The 23,921-nt window shown below is 36.1% G+C and overlaps 1 pseudogene across 1 annotated transcript; it reads left to right on the top strand.

Annotated features, from left to right (window-relative positions):
• Positions 1-1,611: 1,611 nt before the first annotated feature.
• Positions 1,612-23,586, top strand: LOC143242346 (uncharacterized; annotated as a pseudogene). The gene is made up of 3 exons (XR_013022585.1): positions 1,612-2,395; positions 18,021-18,203; positions 23,347-23,586. The product of XR_013022585.1 is annotated as an uncharacterized LOC143242346 (transcript).
• The last annotated feature ends 335 nt before the right edge of the window (positions 23,587-23,921 follow it).

Genomic DNA, 23,921 nt, shown 5'->3' with positions numbered 1-23,921 from the left:
ACCGCCAATTGTTGGGATACTCTATTATGGCTGAATAGTGGATTTAACAGTCACTGCTATCAGACACCCACGATTCCAAAGTAAGAAGCTAATTTTTGTGGTAATGGAGCGAAAACTTTAAATTCTCCTATTTACAGTGAAGGTCCGCTAAATGTTAGGCCCTGATTGCAAACAAAAATATTCATATATAAAACTAATACTATCATTTCCTTATTTGTTGTTGATCACAAAGTGATACAATGGACTATTTGTGCCATGCCCACCGCTGGCATCGAAACCTGAGTTTTGGCATTGTTAGACCTGAGATTTACAGCTGAGCCACCAAGGGATATTAATGTTATTAAGAACTTAACAAATAGCTATATTTAATGTAGAAAGCACACTGAATGTTTCAACCATACACAATTGTTTGTTTGTTTAATTTCACGCAAAGGTACTCGAGGGCTATCTGCACCAGGCGTACCCAGTTGAGAACTGATACATTAGAAGGAAGGCAGCCAGCAAAACCGTCTTGTGGACTACGTTTTTACCAACGAATAGTGGAAGTGCCCGTGATATTATAATCACCACGGCTGAAAGAGCGAGAGCACATGTTCAGTGAGGCGGGATTCGAACTCACAACTCGCAATCTGCGAGTCGAGCACCTTAAGAATCTTTTGGATGTTGATTTACTAACATAAAGTAAATTAACCACAACAATTTGACTGTCCTCACTTTAAACGTGCGTTCTAATCTGAAAATATCTAACAACAACAATTCATCGACCCGTCATAGCCAGGTGGTTAAAGTACTCGACTCGCAATCCAAGGGTCGCGGGTACGAATCTCCGTCACACCAAACATGCTCGCCCTTTCAGCCGTGGGAGCGTTATAATGTTACTGTCAATCCCACTATTCGTTGGTAAAATAGTAACCCAACAGTTGGCGTGGGTGGTGATGACTATCTGTCTTTTCTCTAGTCTTACATTGCAGAATTTGGGACGGCTAGCGCATATAGCCCTCGTGTTACTTTGCGCGAAATTCAAAACAAACAAACAACAATTTATTGGAAACAAGAGTGTTAATCTGCAAAATCAGATTATATCACATGAATGAAACAGACACAAACGGAATACGATGTTTTTAACATTATAAACCTTTGTTACAAATTAATTTATTCAAACTATTTATTTGTTGACAAGCGCAAAGTTACACAAGAATTTACCTGAGGTATCAAAACCCGGGTTTTAGCGTTGTAAGCTCATTGATTCACCTCTAAGATTTTATTTTGACCTTAGGATATAAGACTGAAAAATTAAGATATGTATCTGGTCCAGAACAAGATATATATATTCTCTTATAGAACTGGTCGTAAGACGTTAACAATTCACTAAGGCAATGTTTTGTTATCTTTCTTTACGTGTATTGATGCGAAAGAAATTTTGGCCATCGCTACTGTTTAGGGATTTAGAAGAAGAAGTTACCAGTTTTTATCATTGTCTTCTATCTTCTGTCCTCCCCTTACCGAAGTGCTCTTCTAACGAGCAATCAAGTGTTTTTAGAGACGCGCGCGAGTTGCTAGTTCGGAGACCATTTCGGTCACGGTATCACTGTGGCAGCTTGAGGCAGAAGAAAGTCGTGTCTCCGCCTTCTTGGTGGGCTGGACACTGAGCAATCGGACATCACGTGAACCGCGGAGGGCCGACTCAAACTAGAGTGGGGGATCGTGAAGTGGTTTCGTTAAATATTACATTTCACTCATCTTGTCTATACCAGCGTGTTTACGTTGCTAACAAGGCTTACTTACAAAGACATTCTTCGCAGAAGGAGAGATTTCTGATTTAAACTTTAGGCTTTAGTGTTGCTTTTCTGGTTTCTTCTTCCTGTTCGGGATCACGGCCTGCGACTTGCTGTCATGAATCAAACCCGAGTATCTGCCATCAATTCCTTCTCGATTTCCAGCATCCTAACTGGCCCCGGAGCTTCCACGGTTTCTAATTCCGTTGTTCGCGACTTTTCCGGTTTCGGTTCAGAAGCAAACAAATTAGAAAAAACTCTCCGACGGGGGAGAACCTCCGAACAGCCCGCAAGTCAGCAGCATCCGCCGGTCGTCGACAGACTGATTGTGGCTGACCCACGAAGCCGCGAGAGTCGCCCTCCTACGTTGTCAGTGGTCCGATTTGGACAGAATAGTTTCTCGAAAGTCCCGGGAGAACAGCACTCAACACAAAAGTCGAAATTTGTCTTTCACCATCTGGACCAAGGCACATCCGATTCCCCGGCTAGCCCCAGGGTAAACCACCGCGAAACTGAACAAGGTGATAGTGGAGAAAATGTGGGGACTAGCGCATCACTCGGGGAGGAGAGACAAGGACCTGATAATGATTTAAAAAGTGACGTAAATGAAGGATCTTTGGGTAAGCCTTGTGATTTCTACTGTTATCTAAAGACGCATAATGCCCTGCGGCAATCGATAAATTACAACAGTTTGTCCAGGTCGGGTCATTTTAACGACATTCGTTCATATTTATACGCGTTAAGTTACTTAACCCAAATAGTTCCTTCAAAACGACATCACAATAACGAAGACATCAGATTTTAATTTTGTCTTAATTCGACTTCGTCGCAATAAGTGCAAACCTGAAACCTTAATATTACTGAAAGGCATAAATAAGTCTCAGATTTACAACGTTCATATAACAAAGGCATAAATAACTGACAGAGATCAGGCCTCAATATTACATGAAAGTATAAATAGATAACAGGGATTAAGCCTTAATATTACTGAAAGGTAGAAATAAGTCTCAGGTTTACAGCGTTCATATAACAGAAATTAAGCCTAGTAATACAGAAAGGTATGACTGATAGAAATTGGCACTTAATACTGCAGAAACGTATAAGTAAAAGACAGAAATTAATCCTTAATATGACAGAAAAGTATAAATATGTGTCAGATATTAAGCCTTAATATTATGAAAAGGGAAAATCTGAAGTGATCGTGAAAATGAAGTTATTGTTTTATGTTGTCGTTGTTTTGACATGCGTAGCGGGCGTACCAAATATTCACTTTAGTTACCTCGGAGTGAGGATTTGAAAAACTCGAAAATTCTCCAAGAGAAGTGCTCCAGCTGCCTGAAGATACATCTTTTGAGATTTTATTACAAAGTCAACACTCAGTTATTTCTGGTTGTAATTACTATGGATCTTAGCTGGGGGCACCACGGGAGGGTGTTTCCGGGGCTAGAATAGTGATCAGATGGTGATTAATAGCCGTCTTTTAATTTATATTGATTGATTACAGAAAGGCTCCTCAAGAGTTTATAAGACTGCAAGACTTACAAACACGCTCACGCACACACATGTACATACGTATATTTATTTGTACTCTGTATAATAGAGTTCAAAACATTGCAAGACAAAATATATAGTATGCGTACAACACGTAAGTGGAGAGATGCCACTGTATTGCAGAAAAATATAATTGTGTAAGATAGGTTATGCTACAGCAAGAATTACAGAAATTCCAAAGATACGACATTTGTGTTATACAAAGGTATAAATAAGTAACAGATTTAAAACTTTCATATAAAACAAAGGCATAAATAAGTTACAGAAATTATGCCTTAATATCACAGAAAATTATAAATAAATGACGTAAAATTAAGCCTTAGTATTACAGAATAGTATAAGTGACAGAGATTAAGCCTTAATACCGTTGAAAAGTATAAATAAAGGACAGAAATTAAGCCTTAATATCACATAAAAGTATAAATCACTGACGGAAATTAAGCCTTAGTATTACAGAATAGTATAAGTGACAGAGATTAAGCCTTAATACCGTTGAAAAGTATAAATAAAGGACAGAAATTAAGCCTTAATATCACATAAAAGTATAAATCACTGACGGAAATTAAGCCTTAATCTTACAGAAAGGTATTAATGCTAGAAATTAGGCCTTAATATAAGAGAACAGTATAAATAAATGACAGAAATTATGCCTTAATATCACAGAAAATTATAAATAAATGACAGAAAATAAGCCTTAATATTACAGAAAGGTATAAGTAACAAAGATTAGGCCTTAATACTGTTGAAAAGTATAAATAAAGGACAGAAATTAAGCCTTATTCTTACAAAAAGGTATGAATAATAGAAGTTAGTCCTTAATATTACAGAAAGCTGGAAACAAATCATAGATATACAACATTCATATAACAAAGACATAACTGACAGAGATTAGGCCTTAATATTACAAAAATATATAAATTAATCATAGAGGTACTGAATGTTTTCTATCGTTATTGCAAAAACATATAAGATGGTCAGTGAAACACTATTTTCCTATTACAGAAATAACGAAGCAAACCACATAAACATGGCTTTCGGATTTCAATGAATAAACAAACCACTGCCATTATAGATAGATATAAAACCACAGAAACGATCTTCACTTTACATAAGGGTATAGAGAAGTTACATATGTGATATGTGGATCTATTGTTGTAGAATATTTGAAACACTGAGAGTCTATATGTTTATTTTACACGTCAGAGATTTTAACGAATTAAAAACATGGCGTTCTAAACGAATTATTTTCAAAGAGTCTTGTTTAAAATTTAAAAGTATAAAGAAATATAATTGAAAACACCAGAGGCTTTGAACGCAAACATATTCATATATATAATTATTGAAGGTATAAATTCTGTTTCAAAGAAAATACAACACATATAACGCAAGTCTACCCACCCACAGTAGTATTTACTATACAGATAACCCATCATGCAATATATATATATATATATATCTTTATATGTACATAAAATTTTAGGATCCAGATAATCCATCCTACGCCAGTAATATATATATATATATATATATATATATAATATAAAATCCTAAGACCCAGATAATCCATTAATAAGATATAGTAATACATGTTTATTTATATGTATATAAGTCAATGGGATTTATCGTACTGCACTAATAATGCAGTATAAAACCCGAAGACCCAGATAACCAACTCATTGTAAAACAGCAATAGCATATATATATATATATATATATATATATATATATGCATACATAACTTTTTTTTATATTTGTGTGTTTTTAACAGACGCGTGAAAAAAACAGATAAAAGAGCGCTTCTGTCTGGATTATTTTTGTTAATTTTACATTTATCGCTATTTTAATATTAAAGATATTTTTAAAAATTTAATCGTTGTTTCTGACGACACCTTTATGCCCCCCAGTGGCTCAGCGGTATGTCTGTGGAATTACAATGCTAAAAACAGGGTTTCGATATACCAGTGGTGGGCGGAGCACAGATAGCCCATTGTATAGCTTTGTGCTTAATTCAAAACAATAACAACAACGACACCTTTATTAATGTCACTATTCCTGTTAGCTTATCTTTGTATATAGCCCGGCATGATCAGGTAGGTTAAGGCGTTCGACTCGTAATCCGAGGGTCACGGGTTCGAATCTTCGTCGCACCAAACGTACTCGCCATTTCAGCCGTGTCACATTATAATGTGAGTGTGAACCCCACTATTAGCTGGTAAAAGAGTAGTCCAATAGTTGGCGGTGGGTGGTGATGACTAGCTGCCTTCCCTCTAGTCTTACACTGCTAAATTAGAAACGGCTAGCGCAGATAGCCCTCGTGTAGCTTTACGCGAAATTCAAAACAAACAAATGAAACCCTTATACTTGTAAAGAATGTTTAGCACTAACATGTCTCATGTTTAGGAAATCTCATACATGTGTTGTAAAATTTTCGGAATATTTTTACGATGTGTCTTCATTTTAAACAAGCTTTACAGCTTTACTACTCAGTGTTGGAAGTACATAGCAAAACATTATTTTTATTTTAAATGAAAAAATTAAAAATAAAAAAGAATTGAAAAAGCAGTGTTCACGGTAATACAATCTGCACATCTTTTGGGTAATTCAGAGGTAAACTTGAGGGCGTATAGTCCTTAAATTTGGGGTTCGATGCTTCCAGTGAGCACAACACAGAGTTCTTTAGCTTCTTGTTTAAAAACACACAAAAAAAGTACTGTGTAAACGTCCCACTTGCATACAGATGTTTCTTTACAGAGATTTTTGTTCCTATAGTTGTGTAATGTACCGGGTGATTGTCTCTTTACCGTTTTGTGAAGTGTACTAGATGATTGGTACGATACGTATTATAGTATACAGAGGACGAATTACGTTCATCATAACCTGGTACAAATTAACTTCACCTCATCTGATCTAGTTTATACCTCCATCTTCTCCTAGTTTAACCTAACTAACTTAGTTTACACTAACCTTTGGGTCTCCTTAATTTAGCCCAACCGAACTTTGTCTAACCAGTTTAGCTTACCTATATATAATCTATGTGCATATAATTTATTTGAAGGGCAAGGTTATATTAATATAAACATAGTACACTGTTATGTTGTGTAATGTAGCAGATACGTTAACCCTTAAACAGTTAAAATGTTTTAGGTAGCAGCAACATATGATGATGGATGTTGTTTTAGGGTTAATGTGCTGTGATACGTAGTAAATAATTATTAATTTCATGTATTACTTGTTGTATAATGTACCGGGTGATTGTCTTGTTACATAATATAGTGTATAGTGAATGCGTGTGTTTTTCTTATAGGAAAGCCACTGTGTCCACTGAGGGAAAATGAACCCTTGATTTTAGGGTTGTAAGTCCATAAACTTACCGTTATCCTAGTGAGGGACATGTAGCACATCACTGTTACGTTAATGTAGTTCAGGACGGCTGGTATGGGGATTAACATAATACTAATAAAGTGTAAATAGTATTAATACCCATGTCAACTGTCCTGAGATAGATTCTTTTTTCAAGTGGGTTTCTCGTCATCACGAATTATGTCACGTTAATTATTGTGATCTGCACAAAATGATTGTCACATATTGTGTTATGTCCCATGTTATTCACATTTATAGTTGGCTTTTTAAGTAATCTAATAGAAAGTTACGCGTTTCTCATGACTGTCCTGTGTTATAATTTATTCTTTGTTGTTGTTGTTCTATGAAGCCAGTTTGGAGGATTGTTTGTTTTGAATTTCGCGCAAAGCTACACGAGTGCTATCTGCGTTAGCCGTCCATAATTTAGCAGTGTAAGACTAGAGGGAAGGAAGCCAGTCATCACCACCCACCGCCAACTTTTGGGCTACTCTTTTACCAGCTAATAGTGGGATTGACCGCAACATTATTACGCCCCCACGGCTAAAAGGGCGAGCATGTTTGATGCGACGGGAATTCGAACCCGCGACCCTCAGACTATGAGCCGAACACCTTAACCCACCTGGCCATGCCGGGCCCGTCAGTTTTTGAGGAAATAGAATAATTTAATTTTAAGAAGTTGCATTTATATGATCCATAAAATAAATATGATCCATGAAATAGATCGATCAACAAGAAGTAAAACTTTCTCTTACGTCAAGACCTACGTGTCATTTATACGAAATACTTATTCCGTTTTTTTTCTTTTGAGATTTCATAAAACTTGGTCACTTCTATTGTATTATATAATTCATAAGATGTAGTTGAAATAAAACGAAACTAGAAATAAAAGTTTTAGTTGTAATTATTTTTTCCAACAGATGTCAGGGCAACTGTGTGTAGTAATAATTAGTGTTAAAAGGGAGAAATTAGCAGTTCGATATAATAAAAACAGGACAGGTTTTGGCAGTTGAAATTGACAACTGAAGTAGGAGATAGGACAAAGAGTCAATTAACATGTTATCAAATAACATATGTAAATATATATATATATATATACTGAGTAACATCAATGGAAGATAAAAAAAGTCCGAATAATTTTACAATAAAAACAAAACAAAACATTTTCACAGTGGTATAAGATGGCGATTTTTCGATTAAATCACAAACATTTAGAAGATTTCAGTATTCAATTGATATGTTAGTTGTGAATACAGCTAGCTAGTTGCTTTGGTATAAATTAGTTACCTTATTTGTTAAACAAACATTTATTGCCCTCTGACGGATGATATATATATTACAGAAAAAAGAACGTCATAAGTTTATGTTTACCCTTGAACAGGGAAGCCCGCTGTTCCACTAAAAATCAATAGATTTAAAAGGGCAGGCCCGGCATGGACAAGTGGTTAAGACGTTCGACTCGTAATCCGAGTCGCACCAAACTTGCTCGCCCTTTCAGTGGTGAGGGCGTTATGAAGTGATGGTCAATCCCACTATTCGTTGGTAAAAGAGTAGTTGAAGAGTTGGCAGTAGGTGGTGATAACTTGTTGCCTTCCCTCTAGACTTACACTGCTGATTTAGGTACGGCTAGAGCAGATATCTCTTATGTAGTTTTACGCGAAATTAAAAACAAACAAACAAGAAATTATCTTCATTTTTGGCTTTTCTAAAACAGTTCTTATTCACATGAAAAGAAGAAAAACAGAGGTAATATGTGAGCAACAATTCAATCACTCTCAGACCACCAATAATAAAAAACTCCCATTTTTAAAGTTATTTCATGAATAAATATTACGGACTGTCGTATTTAGTATAGTTTGATAATATTGTTATTGTCAAATTTTATCCGTAGTTATGGTTATTTTGCATTAATAGTCTATTATATGAACCTATGGTTAACCAACCTAATTTTCCCGAAACAGAGGAAATATTATAAGACATTAATGGAATTTCGGGCTTAAAACACCATTGGTAGCGAGATTATTCACATGTTGGATCAGTGTAGTCCAGTAACTATAGCTTTTAATTTTTGTCGTAGTGGCCCTGCATGACCATGTTATCTGAGAGTTGCGGGTACGAATCCCCGTCAACTCAAACATGCTCACCCTTTCGTTATAATGTTACGGACAATCCCATTTTTCGTCGGTAATATAGTAGCCCAAGAGTTGGCGAGGGGTGATGATGACTAGCTGCCTTCCCTCTAGTCTTCCACTGCTAAATTAGGGACGGCTAGTGCAGATAGTCCTGGTGCAGCTTTGCGCGAAATTCAAAAACAAACAATAAAAAGGACTGTTTTCACACCATCGTTTTTCGTCGGTCCATGTGTTGTTTTCTTGAATTTATTAATATATATCAGGTCATCCCATAAGTAACGTCCGAAAATGTAATACTGACAGTGCATCATCATCTCTGTCTTTATAGAAGGCTTTAATGACTAAAATATGTAGTAGGATGTGTATAAAAATGTTCAGACACATAAAAGAAACTAACCAAACTCCACTTTTTCAGATCATTAATCAAATAAACCTTGTTAAGATGGATGTGTCTGAGGAGCACATTAGACATATGATGCTTTATGAGTTTAAAAAAATGCAATAGTGCAGCAGAAACTACACGAAACATTCAAGGTGTTTATGGTGTGGAGTCTCTGAATAAAAGGATATGTTGAAGGTGGTTTCAGAAGTTAACTGCCTTCCTAAACCGCCACGAACCACTAAATCGCAGGTACAACAAACGTTATGTGATTCGCACATGAATAGTATACCAGTTTCTATTTGTTTGTTCTTATAGAATACCATGGAATGACAAGGTGGTTGGTTATAAGGGACCGACAAGGTAGACGTAAGGAACAAACATGGTGATTATGACGGATCAATAAGGTGATTATGACGGATCAATAAGGTGATTATATCGGAGTAGAGGTTGAGAAACACTAGATCAAATCAACCCTTTGTTTGTTTATTTCGAATTTCGCGCAAAGCTACACAAGAGCTATCTGCACCAGCCGTCCCTAATTTAGCAATGTAAAGATAGAGGGAAGGCAACTAGTCATTACCATCCACCGCTAACTCTTGGACTACTCTTTTTCAACGAATAGTGGGATTTATCGTCGCATTATAAAGACCCCACGGAATATTTGGTGAGACGGGGATTCGTACCATCTACCCTCAGATTACGAATCGAGCGCCTTAACCACCTGGCCATGCCGAGCCATCTGTCTTAGAAATACGTAAATCGTTCTATTAAGTTCGCATGTATGCCATTATAAAAAACGTTTCAATTTCTCTTGAATATTTCGTGTCCTAAGCCAGGCTCGAGGACATATGCAAGTTAGTCAAATATATTGTTTTGTCTTCTTTTGAGTGCGTTTGGAAAATTTAGTGCGTAACGGGGCTTATGTTTAAAGCCACCAAGTTTTATTTCAAACTCCAAGCCAGAAGCTATTCTGTTGTTTTAAGCAGCTCATTAATTTATTTTCGAATTCTTAAATCTTTAATTAACGCTACCATATGACATAAGCGACTCTGTTCATGCAACACTTGAGACTCCTTATTTTGTCTCAGGCTGAAAGACCAAACTGTTCACAAACCGTTTTTCGGTAACCTCTCATCCTATTGGATAGATTAAATGACTATTCACACCATCAAGTGAATCTCAGCTAACGAATAAAGAAAGCCGACGCCCACGTTGTAGAATAAACAAAAAAATGAACAGATACATCACCCCCCCCCCCCAAGTAGCACAGCGGTAAGTCTACAGACTTGTAACGCTAAACACAAGTTTCATTACCCCTAATGAACAGGAAACAGCTAGCTCATTGTGTATCCTTATGTTTAACTACAAATAAACAAACATACACACACACAGCACAGACGAATAAAACATTTATTATTTCATTTGAGTTTGCTTACAGAAATGGCTCACATACTCTGAGCCAATTATCTTTAAAATTTTCCCACACCAAGTGCTCAGCGGAAGGTCTCTAAACGCATAAAACCAAAAATATTGTATCAATACTCGTGTTTGACACAGCAAATATAGCCCATTATAGAGCTTTCTGCTTAACAATAAATAAACAAACTAAAACTCTCTTAACTTAAGATAATTGTTTCATGTTATTATTTATTTCACCGTTTATTCAGGTGAGCACTCTATAATATGGAATTTGATCATATATCTCACATCATTGTCTAGAATCTTGTCCGAATTCTTAATAAACAAATTCAGCTATTAACCTAAAATACTTTAACTGACTTATCTGCTGATGTATTCACAGATTTTGTTCGCTCGGAGGGCTATTTGCGTCAGTCGTCCTTAATTTTGAAGTGACAGACTAGAGGGAGGGCAGCTAATCAACGCCACCTACCGTCAAGTCCAATAGTGAGGTGTGATCATCACTCTTTTACGGCCCCAAGTTCGAAACGAGCGTTGATGGGGTATGAACCTCGGATCCACAGTACGGCATACTAGCCTTTGGATATGCTCACCTCTTTTCAGTCAGTGAATTTTTGGGCGAATATTTTAAAGTATCAACCCATTTTTAGGCAACTCGTTACTTAAGTGTTTTACACGTGAAACCTTGATGGATCAGTTGTAAGTTTCAGACTTGCGCAACTAAAATCTGGGGTTTGATTCAGATGGTACATTCTACTCGTTTGTTGTTAAGCACAATCCTACGAAATGGGCAATATCTGTGCTGTGTCCACCAAGTGTATTTTAATCTTTATAAGCTTTCAGATTTACCGCTGAGCCAGTGAAAGTGGTGTATAGTTTGTGCCATTCTTTTTTACTTTTTTGTAGATCGTTCAGATAAGAAGAAAACGTGTTTGTCCAACACGTGAAACGTGTGTTAAATCAGTGTTAAGTTTATCTGGATCACACTCGTCTGTTAGGTGAAGATTCCTTCTTCTGGCTTACCTAGAAAAAAGTACGATAGATATAATTAGGATTACCTCAGTACCATAGAATAACAGCCAACTGGCCTGCTTATAAATATGTTACTAAAAGCGATAACAATACAAATAACCGATTTCACGTACTTTTATTACTTACTCAGACAAAGGTTTCTTAGTTTTAAAATCATTATTTTCGAAAGTCTTGCAATTTTGCCTTTTTCCTTGAAGGTCAAATCACAATGTTTTGTCTGTGTAAAACGATCGGAAGTCGCTTGATAATATCATATATTTATATAAACTATTTATCACTCGTAATCGTGTTTTTTTTCTCTATGTAGATTGTAGATAATGTATATTCCCCACATCCAGTTTGCTCAACCGTTAGCTTCAGGTCCTACAATGTTAAAATTCAGGGTTCGATTCCTACAGTGGACTAGCACAGATAATTCATTGTTTAGCTACGCGCCGAAGCAAAAATAGATTTTGTATAATTACTTAACATGTCCTATTTTAAAAATTAATTCGCATTTTCATATATCCAAATACATCTTGTTGACGTAATGACCAGAAATTGTTCACAATCTAACATATTGTTGTCTTTCTATAGCGAAGCATTAGTAACAGTAACGCATAATATCCTGAAAACCTGTTAGTGTGGTAGTAATAACAGTAAAAACTGGCCAAGACTTCTGTTTAGAGCTATCTGTGTTCTGCCCACCACAAGTATCGAAACGTGGTTTCTATCAGTATGAGTCCGCAGACAGACCACTGTGCCACTGGGTAGCGAATTCATTGTCAACATCAGATTAAAATACTTTGTTCTTCGCCCACAAATTAGAACTGTTTGTTAAAACTAGATCCAAATATTTTGTTTTTAGCCCACAAATGAGAACTGTATGTTAAGATTAGATCAAAATATTTTGTTTTTAGCCCACCTACGAGGACTGTTTGTTAAGACTAGATCAAAATATTTTGTTTTTAGCCCACCTACGAGAACTATTTGTTAAGACTAAATCAAAATATTTTGTTTTAGCCCTCCTACGAGAACTGTTTGTTAAGACTAAATCAAAATATTTTGTTTTAGCCCACCTACGAGAACTGTTTGTTAAGACTAAATCAAAATATTTTGTTTTTAGCCCGCATATGAGAACTCCTTATTGATATTAGTTTTAAATATCCTGCTTATGATTTAAAAACTAAAACCTTTGTTAACGTTAAATCCATATACCCAATTCTTCCTTCGTAAACGAAAACTTTCTTAACTCAAAGATCCAAATAACTGTTTCATTTCACAACTAATGACGGATCCAGCTAAATCCATCCCAATGGCATGGTCTTAATGTTACCTTTAAGGACAGACTTTCGCCATTACATCTAAATATTTAGGTTTTTTTCCACAAATAAAGAGATCCTTTGACCCGATTTTATTATCACGTTTGTGAGCCAACCTTTAACATTAGACCCAAGTACATGGTCTACAATTTAGAAAGACCCTCATCAACTGAGTATAAGATCTGTGTTTTCAAGAAACCAACGAAAAGGATTCTCATTGGAATGCTAATCTAAACACTGTTCAACTCTTCGGAATGAATCTAGGCCCTGGAATGAGTGGTATCCGTTCGTTGGTGTCATCTCTGTCAGAAAACTAACTTTTATTATTTGTTTGTTATTAATTTCATTCAAACATTAAAACTGAATTTCCTAAAACTTATGATTTTTTCACACCTGTTTTTACGAATTGATTAGTATAAAATATATTTTCTCGATCAGTCTCCAGGTGTTGCCTTTATTTTATTAAGCACTTAAGTATAGTTTTAAATAAACATATGTTTAGCTATTTTTAAAATAAATCACCCTTAACATCTTTTCACATACACTCTCGTCATCGGCTACTTTGTACCGGAAATGATACACAGATAAATAGATATTTCCTGGAAAACCGGATGACCTTCATGACGTCACTAAACTTTCTTTATATATATCGCTAATTCGATTGCCCCACCATTCTCAGTTTGCCCCTGAAGAAGAAAGGTCCAGCTTTCGAAAGCGCTCGGGTTGTAGGGTTTTTTATTCGCTTCTATCACCTTTTCTTGAACCCGCGTGTTTTCTATCGTAAAGAATTATTATTGGTATTAAACTAAGGCTACACAATGAGTTATCTGTGCCAAACACGAGGGGCGAATCCAGATTTTAAAAAGTTATAAACCCTCAAACTTATTATTGATCTATCTATGTGTGTCGACAAAACATTTGCAAGTAAAACAAACAAACAAAGATACAACGTTTATCTACCAGACTCTCACATTTTGAGCAATGGTAAAATAAAACAAATAAGACATTAGCCAAGCAATAGCACCCTACCGCCCACCATCCATTCTAAGGGACTGCCTGTCGCTCTTATAACGTACTTAAAGCTTAAAGTGCGGGAATATTTTCTGGTATCGCACGAGCTCGATTCCATATTACAATAATGGTACTTTTTTAATTGGTTGTACTTGAGATACATCCAATCAAATGCGGTGTAACATTACAATAGAAGCCCCTCCCTCGTCTCATATCAAATACGACAAATCTAGACAATAAAGTTTTCCTATTATAATAATGATACGGTACAGTAGAGATTCGAAAGTGACTGCGTAATTTATACGAACAAATTAACGAATTTGTTTCAACATGATACCTCGGGTTTTAGTGTTACCAGTTTCTAGTTGGTGAAAATATTTCAGGTTTTACTGTAATTGGTTTCCAGTAAATGAAAATAGTTCATGTTTTTGTGTTACCAGTTTCTAGTGAGTGTTTGTTTGTTTTGAATCTCGCGCAAAGATACACGAGGGCTATCTGCGTTATCCGTCCCTAATTTAGCAGTGTAAGACTAGAGGGAAGGCAGTTAATCATCACCACCCACTGCCAACTCTTGGGTTATTTTTTTAGCAACAAATAGTGAGAATGAATGTCACATTATAACGCCCCTACGGTTGAAAGGGCGAGCATGTTGGGTGTGACGGGGACTCGAACCTGCGACCCTCAAATTACGAGTCGAGTGTCTTACCGCGCCACTAGTGAATGAAAATATGAATTTTTTTTTCTCGGAAGTTTTGTGGACAGAAACTGACCTAAGCATTACATTGTTACACTGCATTGAGAGACGGAATTCACCACAATAATCTGGAAACTTTCTTTTGTTGTCATTCAGAATTTAGATATGTGATTGTAAGTAGAAGTTCGTATATCTGTATCTAATAAGTGTTAGTTTATCACAGTTCATTTTCCCTATAGAAGAGGTAAAAGTCACACCTTTGAGTTTTCTGATTTTCATCAATATGTGGTAAGGTATTACTATTTTACTGACAGTGTTGATCAAAGTTTGAGGTGTTTTAGCCCTTCTTGTGACATCACAGTGTTGATCAAAGTTTGAGGTGTTTTAGCCCTTCTTGTGATTTCACAGTGTGGATCAAAGTGTGAGGTGTTTTAGCCCTTCTTGTGTTTTCACAGTGTTGATCAAAGTGTGAGGTGTTTTAGCCCTTCTTGTGACATCACAGTGTTGATCAAAGTGTGAGAAGTTTTAGCCCTTCTTGTGATTTCACAGTGTTGATGAAAGTGTGAAGTGTTTTAGCCCTTCTTGTGACATCACAGTGTTGATCAAAGTGTGAAGTGTTTTAGCCCTTCTTGTGATTTCACAGTGTGGATCAAAGTGTGAGGTGTTTTAGCCCTTCTTGTGATTTCACAGTGTTGATCAAAGTGTGAGGTGTTTTAGCCCTTCTTGTGATTTCACAGTGTTGATGAAAGTGTGAAGTGTTTTAGCCCTTCTTGTGACATCACAGTGTTGATCAAAGTGTGAAGTGTTTTAGCCCTTCTTGTGATTTCACAGTGTTGATCAAAGTGTGAGGAGTTTTAGCCCTTCTTGTGACATCACAGTGTTGATCAAAGTGTGAGGAGTTTTAGCCCTCCTTGTGATTTCACAGTGTTGATCAAAGTGTGAAGTGTTTTAGCCCTTCTTGTGATTTCACAGTGTTGATCAAAGTGTGAAGTGTTTTAGCCCTTTTTGTGACATCACAGTGTTGATCAAAGTGTGAGGTGTTTTAGCCCTTCTTGTGATTTCACAGTGTGGATCAAAGTGTGAGGTGTTTTAGCCCTTCTTGTGATTTCACAGTGTTGATCGAAGTGTGATGTGTTTTAGCCCTTCTTGTGATTTCACAGTCTTGATCAAAGTGTGAAGTGTTTTAGCCCTTCTTGTGATTTCACAGTGTTGATCAAAGTGTGAGGTGTTTTAGCCCTTCTTGTGACATCACAGTGTTGATCAAAGTTTGAGGTGTTTTAGCCCTTCTTGTGATTTCACAGTATTGATCAAAGTGTGAGGAATTTTAGCCCTTCTTGTGATTTCACAGTCTTGATCAAAGTGTCAGGTGTTTTAGCCCTTTTTGTGACTTCCCAGTGCTGATCAAAGTGTGAAGTGTTTTAGCCCTTCTTGTGACTTCAGAGTGTTGATTAATGTGTAATAAGCTACACCCATATTTGTGACTTGACAGCCTCAAGTAAGTTGATGGGAGCTGCAACCATCCTCGTGATGTTAGAGTGCCTGTTGATCGAAGTGTATGAATTTATAGCACTCTTTGTAGCTTTACAGTGTTGACTGATATGTGGGAAGCTATAGCCCTCCTCGTGAATTTACAATGTTGACTGGAGTGTGTACGACTGTTGTTTTCCGGCCTCGTAGCTAGAGCCCTCGACTTATAATCTATGGGTCGCGTTTTAAATATTATAACCGAACATGCTCGTCTTTATAGTCGTGGAAACATTATAATCTATGATTAATCGCACATGAGTGGCCTTAAATTTAACTGTGTGCGCTGTTGACTAGTTACCTTCCCTCTTGTCTATCATTTTACAATTCGGACGGCGAGTGCAGATAGCCCTCGGGTGAGTTTGGACGAAATGCAAGAAAGCAAACAAACTAGCCATTCTGGTAACTTTATATTATTCACTGACTTGTGGGGAGCCATAACCCCGCTGGTAACATTATATTGTTGACTGAAGTGTGGGGTGCTTTGTCCTGCTGGTAACTTTACATTGTTGACTGAAGTGTGGGGCGCTTTGTCCTGCTGGTAACTTCACATTGTTGATTGATGTGTAGGGAACTATAGCCCTGCTGGTAACTTCACATTGTTGATTGATGTGTAGGGAACTATAGCCTTGCTGGTAACTTCACATTGTTGATTGATGTGTAGGGAACTATAGCCCTGCTGGTAACTTCACATTGTTGATTGATGTGTAGAGAACTATAGCCCTGCTGGTAACTTCACATTGTTGATTGATGTGTAGGGAACTATAGCCCTGCTGTTAACTTCACATTGTTGATTGATGTGTAGTGAACTATAGCCCTGCTGGTAACTTCACATTGTTGATTGATGTGTAGGGAACTATAGCCCTGCTGGTAACTTTACATTGTTGATTGATGTGTAGGGAGCTATAGCCCTGCTTGTAACTTTACATTGTTGATTGATGTGTAGGAAGCTATAGCCCTGCTTGTAACTTTACATTGTTGATTGATGTGTAGGGAACTATAGCCCTGCTTGTAACTTTACACTGTCAGTCAAAGTGTGGGGAGCTGTAGACAGTGTGGGAAGCTATAGCTTTTCTCGTAAAACTAGAGTATGAGACAAAGGTATACGGAGTTATAATTTTTCTCGTGAGTTCACAGAGTTCAAAGTGTTAATCAAAATAAGTTAGATCTAGTCCTCATCCTCTGTAGAGGTCAAAGTGACACGGGACATCCTTAGCAGAAATCAAACAGATGAAGATAGAGAGAATATGCTTTGTATGAATTATATTTCAATACAAACATCAAAATCCAACATCATTGTTCATACACTCTAGTCTATACAAGATGTCTTTACCGTTTCGCTCGACCGCAACTACTTTGTACCCCAGTTGGAATGTCTTTCCTACACGTCAAAACACCTACTCTCATGTTCATAATTTCTGTATGTACTTGTAATAAACAAAACAAAAGACACATAAGTAAGGAGTTTCTAGTGGGTTTCTAGTCATCAAAAAAAGTAAAACACAGTTAGTGTTTTCCATTTTGCGTGCTTTCATATTTATACAATATTCAAACGTGTATCAATATATATATATGTATGTATGATATGGATAGCACATACGTATTTTATGGACATGTGTTTGTACAGTTACCCTGATTTATATTGATCAAATACAATGCGATATGTGTTCAACTTGTTATTTAACAAAATAATAACTGAATATTATCTATATTAACAGCTATTTTATGTCGCATATTAACCAACAATAAAAAATGTCACATAAGATAAAAGTATTTCCCACGCGATGAACTTGCTTTGAGGTGTGTTTGTTTAACTAAAGTGTTTTAAACCTACTTTCGCAGAGACCGGAGACTACGCGAAGGACTCTTCTGGACCACGTCCATACAGTCCCGAGACGTATCCGCAACCCCGAGCCAAGAAGAAGCGCTCACGAGCAGCGTTCTCTCACGCGCAAGTTTTCGAACTGGAACGACGGTTTAGTCACCAACGTTACCTTTCCGGGCCGGAGAGCAGACTTGGCTCAGGTACCTATCAGGCAACTCAAGTTAGCTTCGGACTTTGCTTCACCGTTTCATAAACACGAATTAAAGTCATTGCTGTGACCTATTACCTTCTGAACCCTATCCAGGAATTAAATTTACAAAGAACAGTCCTTCCAGGTGACCAAACCCCTCTCCCCAAACAGAAAAATCTTCTGTTTTTTTTTTCCTTTTACTAAAAATAAAACAACCTAAATGCATCATAAGTAAGACCAAGCCACAGGCTACCTTTAATTTTAGGTTTAAGGTCATATTTGGGTCAAAGGTAAAATAAATGCAAGTTTTAAACTGTGAATGTACAAAACGATCATTTATATTCTTTAACGATTAAAGTAACAAGAATACCAATTCCTAAAGCAGAATTGTATTGAGTGTCTTTGTTTATTGACGGACGTAAATACCAATATTATTACACAAATTCTTTATGTATCACATACTAGAAGTTTACAGTACCAAAGTTTGGGGCTCGGCAATACCAGGTGGTTAAGGCACTCGACTCGTAATCCGAGGGTTGAGGGTTCGAATCCCCGTCGCACCAAACATGCTCGCTCTTTCAGCCGTGGGAACATTATGAAGTGACGGTCAATCCCGCTATTCATTGGTAAAATAGTAGACCAAGAATTGACAGTGGGTGGTGATGACTAGCTGCCTTCCCTCTAGTCTTACACTGCTCAATTATGGACGGCTAGCGCAGATAGCCCTCGTGTAACTTTGCGCGAAATTAAAACAAACGAACAAAACCAAGTTTTGTTACTCAAATTGACGCATGAGCATTGCTAGTGTGAAAAGACACGTTTTATCTTTGATGTCTGTAACTTAAATTTCTTCGTATCATCTCTTTACACGCATATATCTATTATATTTCATCAGCGTTTCACCATTGCAGAGGTTTACGACCACCTGCGTAAATGTACATTTCACACAGAACGGGAGGAACATGTCCCCTCGCACCTTCAAATCAACAGCAGCACGCCTTAAACCGTTTAATCTCATCATAGCGCAATGGCGAAGCGTTGGCTGAAATAAAAATATTTTTGTTATAATTTGTACATTAAGTGCTGTTTTATTTTTATTGCCAAAATACTTAAATCGCCATTCTCCACCATATGCACCACAAATTCTGAAAACAAGTAAATATACAATTAATGTTGAAGAGCTGTTACTGCCTCATTTTTCCCAGTAATATTCATAACAATATACGTTGCTTACTAGAGAACGCATTCGATGCCAAGTGCTGGAATATATATTTAATGAATTTTTCCTTTTGTAATGTTCTCCACTGCAAACACCTTCAAGGCAATATTACATTTTTTTTTTTTTTTTTTGCAACCACATGACATTGATTTCACACTTGCAGGTGCCACAGGTGACAAGTTCATCCGTATATAGTGTGCATTACATCTATACGTTATCCGGTTTATTTGGTCATGAAATGGGAGAGAATTTCTTCCCTTTGTTTGGAGCTCGCGATCTTCGGTAGCTGCATGTACGAGGGATATTTTCCCTTTCACTTTCAGTTGACCTATAACAAACATTATATTGCTTAAGTATGGTCATTATTTCCTTACTGTTACTTTCATCAACAGTATTGGTTAAAATATCTAAATATCTTGTTACAATGACTGTTTTACATTGTTATCCTATTAGATTTACGGCCGAAAATATCCTTAATAGCGATGACATTCAAATGATTAAACTGTGCATTCTAACTAAGTAACAACGCAAGAAGAGCTTACTGGATTATCTAAGCTAATGGCCGGGTTGATTCAATTTCGATATAAATAGGTAACCTACTCTGGTCAGAAAGTATTATTTCCTCGTGTGCGTGTGTCTGTGTGTCCTGAGTTTATAGCATCACAAGCTCACAGTGATTGCCCGACATTACGTCTCGGTTCAGTACTAATATAAGAAATATACCCCCTAATTACCATGGTTACAATAAAAATGTCTATCACAACTGTATTGGAATTGTAGTGATATTAGTACTATAATAAAGGGATATGTCGCTTCTGATCAGAATATAGAACTGCGATCTATTTGAAGTAAAATATGGCCACATTTTAACCCGTATTAAGGCCTCAACTCATTTATTTCTCTAACTTAGGCCTTACTGAATGTAAAAAAAAAAAAAAAAAAACATGTTTGATTTCTATGCATTCAGTATGAAAAAATGCACCTATTGACCTTTGACTTTAAAATTAACTTTGAACATTAAACATCAAGGGTGACTTCTGGTCACGTCACGATGAATATAAAATGTGTTTACAACGTGTTATTTTTTAAAGTAGTCCTACCGAAATTACGAGAGAAAAAATTGTTTCATGTAAACCCATTTTTTAATCACAAAGAATGAGTTCTGTACCGATTTAAAGTTACAGCTAACCTGTCCTTAATATTTCAACATCTTCTCTAATATTTTTAAATTTATCTTTGTTTTCCAACATACTTGTCCCCTGGGGAGACAGAAGTAATTTTACGAAATTTCGGATTTGATGCTCCTCCTGGTGGACAAAGGAGATGACCCTATATGGCTTATTTCTAAGAAAAAAAACAACGACCTGAATGCAAAAATCAACTTGTACTAGTGGCTCCACCTTGTTAAAAACAACATAGAATTTAAACCAATAAATCTTTTTTGCTATATAATTTTAGTAAGCCTAACATACGAACTGAAATATTTATCTTTATTCAAAATCTAAAACTTAGCCTTACAATCCTGCTTTACTAATTTGACTTATTTTATTCTCTGCTGTAATTTGTGTCCTTGAAACATTAATATGGAATGAATCTTCGGAACAGACTTCCCTAAAGTAAAGTGAACTTTCGAAGCAAAGAATTCAAAAGCAAAATTAATTTTCAGGAGAAACATCCCTAAAGAAGACTGAGCTTTCAAAATAACGCATTCGAAAACAAAATTACCCATAGCGGTATGTCTACAGACAGACACGCCTCTAAAAACTGGGTTTCGATACCCATGTGGGGGCAGAGCACAGATAGCACATGGTGTAACTTTGTGCTTAATTCTAAACCATCAGTGAACTGAAGAGAAACGAACTTTTAGAATGAAATTTACCTAAAACCTGGAATCAAACACTTTTCTACAGGTTTGCATAACTGTAATTCCTAAAAAAGAAATCCCATTTCTATTGTAGTTACGTGTTGTAATGTATAGCCCAATCATTGTAATTATTGTTTTTATAATAACCAGAGAAGTAACAGGATAACACATGATACACCACACACACACACATATATATATATACAATTATCTTCGCCCGGTATGGCCAGGTGGTTAAGGCACTCGACTCGTAATCTGAGGGTCGCGGGTTCGAGTCCCCGTCACACCAAACGTACCCGACCTTTCATCCGTGGGGCCGTTATAATGTGATGGTCAATCCCATTTTGTTGGTAAAGAGGAGCCCAAGAGTTGGCAGGAGTGGTGACGACTAGCTGCTTTCCTCTAGTCTTACACTGCTAAACTAGGGACGGCTAGTGCAGATAGCCCTCGAGTAGCTTTGGGTGAAATTCAAAATAAACCAAACCTTGTCGTCGATAGGAACTTATACAATCACTGAAGCCTAATTATTAGGTAATTACTAATAATTGTTACTTTTATATTATTGCTATACTGTAATTAATAACTGACAACCGAAACGAAGGTTATATGATAATTAATATCCTTAACGTCAGCATTTAGCTAAAAGTTTAAATTTGTTTATGTTGTTGACTAACGACGTTCAGTTTTTCAAGTCACTTTGTTATAAACAATTAGTTTCATTATTTTATAAGTTACGTATCAGTTCATAATTTTTTCAGTTACTTACTTTTGATAAAACGTCTTTCATTGCCATTATATAAATCTAAAAGATTATCAGTTTGATTATAATATACCTTATTCTCTTTGACCCGAAACTTTTTATATGTCAATTTAATTTCTATAAGTGGTCATTTTATTTCATATGTTATGTAATGTTTAGTTTTAATTTTGTACTTTAGTTGAGTATGATAAAACAGATACGTCCTGAAGAGGTCAGAGCGACAGAACAGGACTCGTTGCTGTAATTATTATAAATTATGTAAGTTCGGTGAATAACGTAAAGTCAGAACAGTTTTTAAGCTTTTCCTTTTAAGTTACTGACAACTAGAGTTGTATCACGTACTTTAACTAAGGTTATTAAAGATGGGTATATCTTACCAAACACAAGTATGACGGACAACAAGTTCGTAATATCAGGAGAAGAAATTTTAAAATCATTTTTATCTCTTAATATAATAAACTAGTAGGACTTGGTAAGCTTAAAAATCGTCTATTATTTAGTAATACAATAAATCATTACGATTTTGTAAGTTCAAAAAATTGTGTATAGTTTAGGAACTAAAATAAACAATTAATATTCACTTCGTTTCAAAAAGTACACTTTAGTTACACACTTTACATAGCAAAGGATAAACAGAGTATGCAATAATGTATATATATATATAATATTATAATAATATAATATATATAATACTAATATAAAGAATCGAGGGTTTGAATCCCGGTCGCACCAAAAACATATTTGCCATTTCAGCCGTGGGGGCGCTATAATGTAACGGTCAATCTCATTATTCGTTGGTAAAGAGTAGCCCAAGACTTGGCGGTGAGTGGTGATGACTAGCTGTCTTCCCTCTACTCTTACACTGCTAAATTAGGGACGGCTAGCGCAGATAGCCCTCGTATAGCTTTCAGAAAACAAACATTATATGAGTTATTAAAATGTATAAGTTTCTACGTATGTAATGCACGATTTTATCGTTTCTGACTGCAGGAAAAATACATTGAAAACTTTTTTTTTCCACTGCAAAAGAATCTTAGATATTTGTTTCTCTTATCCATAATGTTTGATATGTATGTATAGAAATTATTTGATTTGTATATTATAATTATTCTTTCTCACTTATATTAATATATAATAAAATAACCATTCATTATTAATCTAAATTATTATATTATCATTTTATTAAGGGAAATATTCTGCACTTAATTAATTATTTAGAAAAAACAAGGAATTAGCTTATGAATAATCCATACACCACATTTGATAAAGGCTTAGCGCAGACTTAAGTTTTTTTGTTGTTTTGTTTCCAGGCACTGAAGCTAACGGAAACCCAGGTTAAGATCTGGTTCCAAAATCGACGTTACAAGACGAAACGACGACAGCTGTACAACGCAACGGGCTTAGCTACAGGGAAGAAAGTAGCCGTCAAGGTTCTAATGAAAGACGACCAGCTGGTGTACAGACGAGAAGAGCTAATTAGGCCTCCTATCCTTTTCCGTCTTTCCCCATTCCAGGTTTTCACTATAACTGGCTGTGTCCACCATGGCTAATGGGTTGTTCACAGTAATTTCGCTAAAGCACCTTCGAATTCCCACATTTCATCACCAACATGTCAAGTGGGAGTACTAGCAAAACGTATCAGATACTTAACATGGAAATAGTTTTTAAAATGTCATATGTTCGTGTTTCACTCCGCAAATCACGCTGATAAAGAAGTTTATTACATCTATCTTGAAAAATTCTTAGGCAAGTATGTGATTTCTAAGCATTTCAACGAACTGGTTTCGGAGATGCGAAACGTTTGCGAAGAATTTTTTTAAATACATTTAAATTTTATACTCTGATAGAGAAATACCAAAGGTTAAATTTCCTTTTCCGTTTTGAT

This window comes from Tachypleus tridentatus, unplaced genomic scaffold (assembly GCF_004210375.1).
Source record: "Tachypleus tridentatus isolate NWPU-2018 unplaced genomic scaffold, ASM421037v1 Hic_cluster_2, whole genome shotgun sequence".
In the NCBI taxonomy this organism is placed as follows: Eukaryota; Metazoa; Arthropoda; class Merostomata; order Xiphosura; family Limulidae; genus Tachypleus; species Tachypleus tridentatus.
Note: the sequence above shows the minus strand (reverse complement) of the source record. Positions and strands in the feature narration are given on the sequence as shown.